This window comes from Phyllostomus hastatus, unplaced genomic scaffold (genome assembly GCF_019186645.2).
Source record: "Phyllostomus hastatus isolate PE091 unplaced genomic scaffold, TTU_PhHast_1.1 phas_contig_81, whole genome shotgun sequence".
Taxonomy (NCBI): domain Eukaryota; kingdom Metazoa; phylum Chordata; class Mammalia; order Chiroptera; family Phyllostomidae; genus Phyllostomus; species Phyllostomus hastatus.
The window spans coordinates 540,735-547,821 of record NW_025333962.1 but is presented as its reverse complement, the minus strand read 5'-3'; positions in this window follow the sequence as shown (position 1 = coordinate 547,821).

Here is a 7,087-nt window from a genome sequence, read left to right as displayed (position 1 = left end):
AGTTCTGGACCCCATTCCAAATCCTTCTTTTGGGGACCCTTTGGCTGCACCCTCCTACAGTGGGACATGAAAGGACAAAAAAGCCCTTTCAGGACCTTTTTACCAGAGCTAGCTCTCTCTCTTTCCTTGAGCCCATCAAGCATAATTAACAGTTGTTTCTCTGAGCCCCTATTCTCAGGACTGGAGAGATTACTAAAAGCATCCCCCATGCGGGTCCTTTAAACTTACACAAACAGGACATGCCAGACCTAAGGATCTGGACCCTAAACCCAAAGATAACAGCAGAACAAACTGAAGCCTGCACGATCAGCCTGAAACCTTCTGATTTACAACTAATCACCATGACTACCCAGCTGTATTCCCCTGCTCTTTATCACCCAATAAAAACTTTTTGCTGCTTGTGTACTTCTCCACACTAGCCCCCTTCCCTGCTTGGAAAGTATTCACTTTGCTCTCTGCCTTTTCTTCTTTTTGTGAATTCTTTCACAGCCACAGCACGGCCACCCTAACGGGGCAGAACACAGGAATCAATGAATCAGGGCTTCCTGTGAGTGGGAAGTTAGAGATGAGTGGTGAACGGTAGGCGCACAAGAGGTGTTGGGACCCTTTCCCATCACCCATATCTTACCTGCATGGGGGCCAGGCCAGCCCTGACCTCCCAGGAAACAGAGATGGTGGGGATGAGGGAAAGTGAGGGGCAATCATCCCCGACCCTGATGCCTCCCCCACCCTGGTGCCACCCCCACCCAATGCAACAAAGGGAGAGAAAGCTGAGGCTGACAGAGAGTAAGAGGTCAGGCAGAGCTCAGTTCAAAGGTGCATGCTCCCTGTGCTGTGTGGCTTTGGGCAGCTTGCTTCACCACTCTGGACTTGTGTCTTCATATGTGAAATGAGCATTTGAAGGGCACTTGCTTCACAGACAGGGTTGGCCATGTTCATCTCTGCCAGATTGTCCGCACAGTGCCTGGTAACAACTTCTCCCCACCTCGGGTTGGCTGGTGGGCATCACTGACTCACACTGGCTGAGGGGAGCTGGGAGGGCCAGATGGTGGGGAAGGGAAGCTAGATGCTGAGGCAAGTGAGGACACTGAGGCACAGAGCTGGGAGGGTACCCGATGTGGGTAGGGTAGGAGGGAGACAAGCAGCAGGACAAGAGAGGAGGCAGTGCCAGTTCAGGGAGAGTGGGATCCAGCGCTCACTTGGTAGGGGAAGTTGAGGCTTCATAGGCACCCCCAGAAACAGAGACACACCCTGAGTCAGACAGACTCACAGACACACAGAGATATACAGAGAGGCACCCAGGGACACCTCAGAGTTAGACATCTCCATAGTCATACACACGTGCACCTACAGACATACCCAGGCAGACTCACAGAGATACAGACACACAAAGAAACACAGAAAAGCACACAGAGACCTAGATGAACATAGAGACACATAGACATACACACAGACACACCACTCAGCAAGTTCTTTCTGAGCCTTTCTCAGACAAATCCCATTTCTTGTCTGGGCTGTCTCATCCTCTCTGCCCCTAGTGAATATTTATGAAGCACCCACTGTGCAGCACCAAGGCCCTGTTTAGGTGTTAGGGTCACAGAGAGATCAAAGCAGGGCCCCCTGTCTTGGTGGGGAGTGGACACTCTCCAGGGGGGACTGCCAGTACACAGGCTCAATACTGAACAAGAGGGAGGAGGACTGGAGGTTTGGCAGGGGATAGCAGGAGGGAGGAGCAGGATGGCCTTTGACTGAAGACGCAAGGAAGTGAGTGTGGGGGGCTGCGTGGACAAGCGGGGACTGTGTGGACATGCAGGAAGAACATTCCAGGCAGAGGGCACAGCCAGTACAGAGGCCTTTCCATTCCTCATTTCCCCCTCCAGTCACCTCCCCCAGTCCCTATTCAGGGCATTTGGAGGGGAAAAGGTGGGACAGGCATGTGGGGAGAATGGTCCCTCCAGTTATCAGCCCCCAAGCAGGCCTGGTTATCTTCCATTCCACTGATAGGGACACCACAGGGCTCAGAGAGGCTGTATAACACACCTGAGGTCACACAGCACAAATGGGGACCCAGGCCTGTCTGAACTGTGGGTCTCTGTCTTCAGGAAGAGGAGCCCCTCCCCCCCCCGAAGGTAGGAATTTTTTTTCAATTATGGTTGACATTCCATATCACATTAGTTTCAGATGTACCGCATAGTGGTTAGACATTTATATAACTTACAAATTGGTCCCCCAATAAGTCTAGTACCCACCTGGCACCATAAATACTTATTACACCATTATTGACATTACATTCCTACAACTATTTTGTAACTATCAACTTGTACTCCTTTTTAAAAAAGCATATTTTATTGATTATGCTATTATAGTTGTCCCATTTTTTTCTCCCCTTTGTTCCCCTCTGCCCTGTACCCACCCCCACCATCATTTCCCCATCTTAGTTCATGTCTGTGGGTCGTACATATAAGTTCTTTGGCTTCTCTGCTTTCTGTACTGTTCTTAACCTCCCCCTGTCTATTTTGTACCTACAATTTATACTTCTTATTCCCTGTAACTTTTCCCTCATTCTCCCTGCTCCTCTTCCCCAGTGATAGTGCTCCATATAATCTCCATTTCTGTGAGTCTGTTCCTATTCTAGTTGTTTGCTTAGTTTTTTTTTTAATTATTTATTTTTACAGAGAGGTTAAGGGAGAGAGAAACAGAGACAGAGAAACATTACTGTGTGGTTGTCCCTCATGTATCCCCTACTGGGGACCTGGCCCACAACCCAAGCATGTGCCCTGACCAGGAATCAAACCAGCGACACTTTGCAGTCAAGCACTCAATCCACTGAGCCACACCAGCCAGGGCTGCTTAGTTTGTTCTTGTTTTCATTTTTTTCAGGTTCAGTTGTTGATGTGAGTTTGTTGCCATTTTACTGTTCATATTTTTGATAATCTTCTTCTTCTTAGATAAGTCCCTTTAACATTTCATATAATAAGGGTTTGGTGATGATGAATTCCTTTAACTTGATCTTATATGGGAAGCACTCTATCTGCCCTTCCATTCTAAAGGATAGCTTTGCTGGATAGAGTGAGTAATCTTGAGTATAGGTCCTTGCCTTTCATGACTTGGAATACTTCTTTCCAGCCCGTTTTTACCTGCAAGGTCTCTCTTGAGAAATCAACTGATAGTCTTATGGGCACTCCTTTGTAGGTAACTCTCTGCTTTTCTCTTGTTGCTTTTAAGGTTCTCTCCTTATGCTTAATCTTGGGTAATTTAATTACAATGTGTCTTGGTGTCTTCCTCCTTGGGTCCAGCTTCTTTGAGATTCTCTGAGCTTCCTGGACTTGCATGTCTATTTCCTTTTCCAGGTTGGGGAAGTTTTCCTTCATTATTTTTCAAATAAATTATCAACTTCTTGCTCTTTTGTCTCCTTCTGGCACCTTTATGATTTGGATGTTGGAACATTTGAAGTTGTCCCAGAAGCTCCTAAACCTCTCCTCATTTTTTTGAATTCTTATTTCTTTATTCTGTTCTGGATGAATGTTTATTTCTTTCTTCTACTCCAAACTGTTTATTTGAGTCCCAGTTTCCTTCCCTTCACCGCTGGTTTCTTGTATATTTTCTTTTATTTCACTTTGCATAGCCTTCACTCTTTCCTCTATTTTGCAACCATACTCAACCATTTCTGTGAGCATCCTGATTACCAGTGTTATGAACTCTGCATCTGATAGGTTGGCTATCTCTTCATCACTTTATTGTATTTTTGGAGTTTTGATCTGTTCTTTCATTTGGGTCATATTTCTTTGTCTCGGAGCTCTTGTTACATTGTAAGAGGCAGAGCCTTATGGATTTGCCAGGGCAGGGCAACCTACTTTGATCCGATGTGGCACTATATGTGGGGGAGGGGTCAGAGAGGGAACAGTGCTGCTTGCTGGGCTCTGGGCAGGCTTTCAGTCATTTTTCCCACTGCCCACAAGCAAATTGTGCCCTTCTGGTGCTGATTCCCAAGTGGGTGGGTGGGTTTGTGAATGTTTTAGGACCCTGTGGGTATTTCTAACAAACTCTCCCAATTTGTACCCCTTAATTCCTTCACCTTTTTCACCCAGCCCTCCAGCCCACCACCCATCTGGTAATCATCAAAATGTTCTCTGTATCTAGAGTTTGTTTCTGTTTTGTTTTTTCATTTATTTTGACCTTTAGATTCTGAAAGCAGGAATCTTGATTGGCAAAGATGGGCCAGACAGGACAGTCAGACCCTGGGATAGCAGACAGCTTCCTGGCATGAGGCACTAGAGCAAGAATCACTTAACAGAATACTGCAGGGCCCAGAGAGGTAGTGACAGACAGGCAGACATCCAGGACTTCAGTCCCCAACCCTTGGGAAGAGGGAGCAGCCACCCTGGAGACCACCATAGGGGGTCAGGTCTGGAGTGGTGGTAATTTGGAAATTGAGTCAACATGGGAGTAGGGGTGAGGTCTGACACTGTGAGAAGGACTCCTAATAGGGCACTTGGAGTCTGTGTGAGTCTCCTATAGCTGCAGTAACTAACCATCACAAAGATGGTAGCTTAACTAACACACAATTATTATCTGATGGTTCTGGAGATCAGAGATCCAACATGGGTCTCACTGAGCTAGAATCAAGGTGTCTGAAGGGCTGCAGTCCTTCTGGAAGCACTGAGGAGAATGTTTCTGTGCCTCTTCCTGTATCTAGAGGCTGCTTGCAGGCCTTGGCTCAAAGTCCCACCCTCCACCTTCAGAGTCAGCAGTGCAGCATCTTCAGTCTCTGACCCTCTTGCCTCCCTGTGATTACACTGGGCCCACCTGGATAATACAGGAGCATCTTTCCCTCTCTAAACCTTTAACTTAATCAGACCTGCAAAGTCTTTTTTGCCATACAAGGCCACATAGCCACAGGTCCCAGGGGTTAGGACATGTGGGTACCACTGCATAGCTATTATCCCACAGGATTCAAGGTCCAGAGTCCAGCTACCAGGCCTGGCTGTGATGGCCCCAGGGTCTGAAAAAGGCCAGTGTGGCAAGGACCAGCAGACTGGCTAGAGCAGAGCAGGAAGGACAAGGAGATCCTTGGGGAGGCACCTGGATCCAGGCCCATCAGCCTCCTCCATCCTACCTTCTTGTCTCTGAAGTCCTGGAGGGGAGGAGAGGAGACAAGGAGCTCCTTCTCTCTCCCTTAGGTCTGAGTTCTGGGCTTTCCTAGGGCCCACCCCTAGATGCCCCATACTGAACTAGCTAGCTTAGAAACAGCTCTCATTCCCCTTCCCCACTCACCAGGCCATGGCTTCCCATGATTCCCCTGACCCTGGCCATTTTACTTCTAAATCCCCCTGGAGTCCCTTCTTTCACTCCTATCTACCACCCTCAGCCCCATCAGGCCCCAGCTGCTCCCCCTGCCCACTCATTTTCAATCTGACTGTGTCTCATTTTACATCTGGTTGTGCCTTTCCAGGAAAAGCCTTTGAGGGCCTTTAGTCACTGACCTCACCCTATTGTCCTCCCCTCATCACCTCCAGACCCTGACTGTGTTTATTCCCTACCCACTCATCTCTCTCAAGTCACCCCCTCCTCCAGGAAGTGTGCTTATGGATGGGGCTAGGGAGGACCACGAGGAGGACATGCAGAAGCCAAGCAGCAGCCCAGCTGTAGACAGCCTAGCCTGCACCCCTTCCCTCAGGCTGACCCCTTCCTGCAGCCTCTCCACTTTGCCCATGTAGTACCTCCCACCTGAAATCTCTCCCTGGCCCTGGGCCACCCCATCCTTTTCAGAGGGCCTCTTCCTCCATTTTGCCAAGGATCTGCCACTTGTCTCTATTCCATGGGGAGTCTCCCTGTTACTATATTCGTACAAATGGCTGTCCTGTTCTGAGTGGCCCCAGGTACAGTGCATGTGCTACAAGGCAGTTCCTAGTGACAACAACGGAAACCAGTTACTTTGTTTTCCCTTTCTGGTATGCAAAGAAACTCTTGGAAGAGGGGTAGAGAATGAGTGCACATGGAGGGTGGGCAGAGGTGGAGATGGGGGGCTCTTTGGAAGGGACTGAGGCCTGAGGAAGAAGGACACGGCATTTGAAGAGAAAGAATAATGGGGTGGGGCAGTGGGTAAGCAGCAAATGCAAGGCCAGAAACTGAGTTGGAGGGACAGGTTCTTCCACACTTGTAACCAAGAACTCTGTCCTCTCTACACTCCTGTGTGTAGAAATCAAATGTCAGTGATATGAGGCAACTTGCCTAGGGGGCCCAAAGTCCAGAAAACCAGGACTTCTCCCACCTTCCTGGGATCTGCTTCAGGGAGAGGCTTATTGTCGAAAGATGATGCCAGATCACACGGGTTGGCCAGTGGCTCTGGAAACCCCACCCCTTCAACTGGTGACAGCTGAACCTTGAGTCCCTGATGTGCCTCATATGCACAGAAGACCTCTGCCTGATCTGGGATTGTCTTCCATTCACCGTCTGAATACAATTTGTGCCCCTGCACACTACTGACCTGGGTCACTTTCCATTCCAGCCACTACCAGGGAGCCCAGCACCTTCCCCTGTTTGCCTCTCCTATGTGGGCACCACAGCAGAACCTGGGGCTGCGCCATATTCCAAGCTGCCTGACACCTGCACGCCACCAAACTGCAGACTTTTTTTTATCCTAAATTTATTGAGACTTGTTGTGTGTCTTAACATGTGATCTATCCTAGAAAACGTTCCATATGCACTTGAAAAGAATGTATATTGGGCTGTATTGGGGTGAAATGCTCTGAAGGTATCAACTAAATCCATCTGATCTAGTGTGTCATTGAAGGCTGCTGTTTTCTTGTTGATTTTCTGTCAATGGGGTGGTAAAATCCCCTACTATGACTCCAAACCGCAGGCCACCCTGCTGCGTTCCATGCCTCCCAGCCTCCAGAATGGCCCTGAAGGCCCCCAAAGTTGAGATCAGCCTCTGCGCGCCCCCGGCCCATGAATCACGAACTGGACCGGTATGGCCTGTGAATTGGGACAGGACCCTAGACTCGGGGTACCGGAGGCGGCCTCGGAGGTCAGAAGCGGTGTCCAGGCCTCCTCTGCAACGCTCTGCCTACGGGGAAACAGGGCT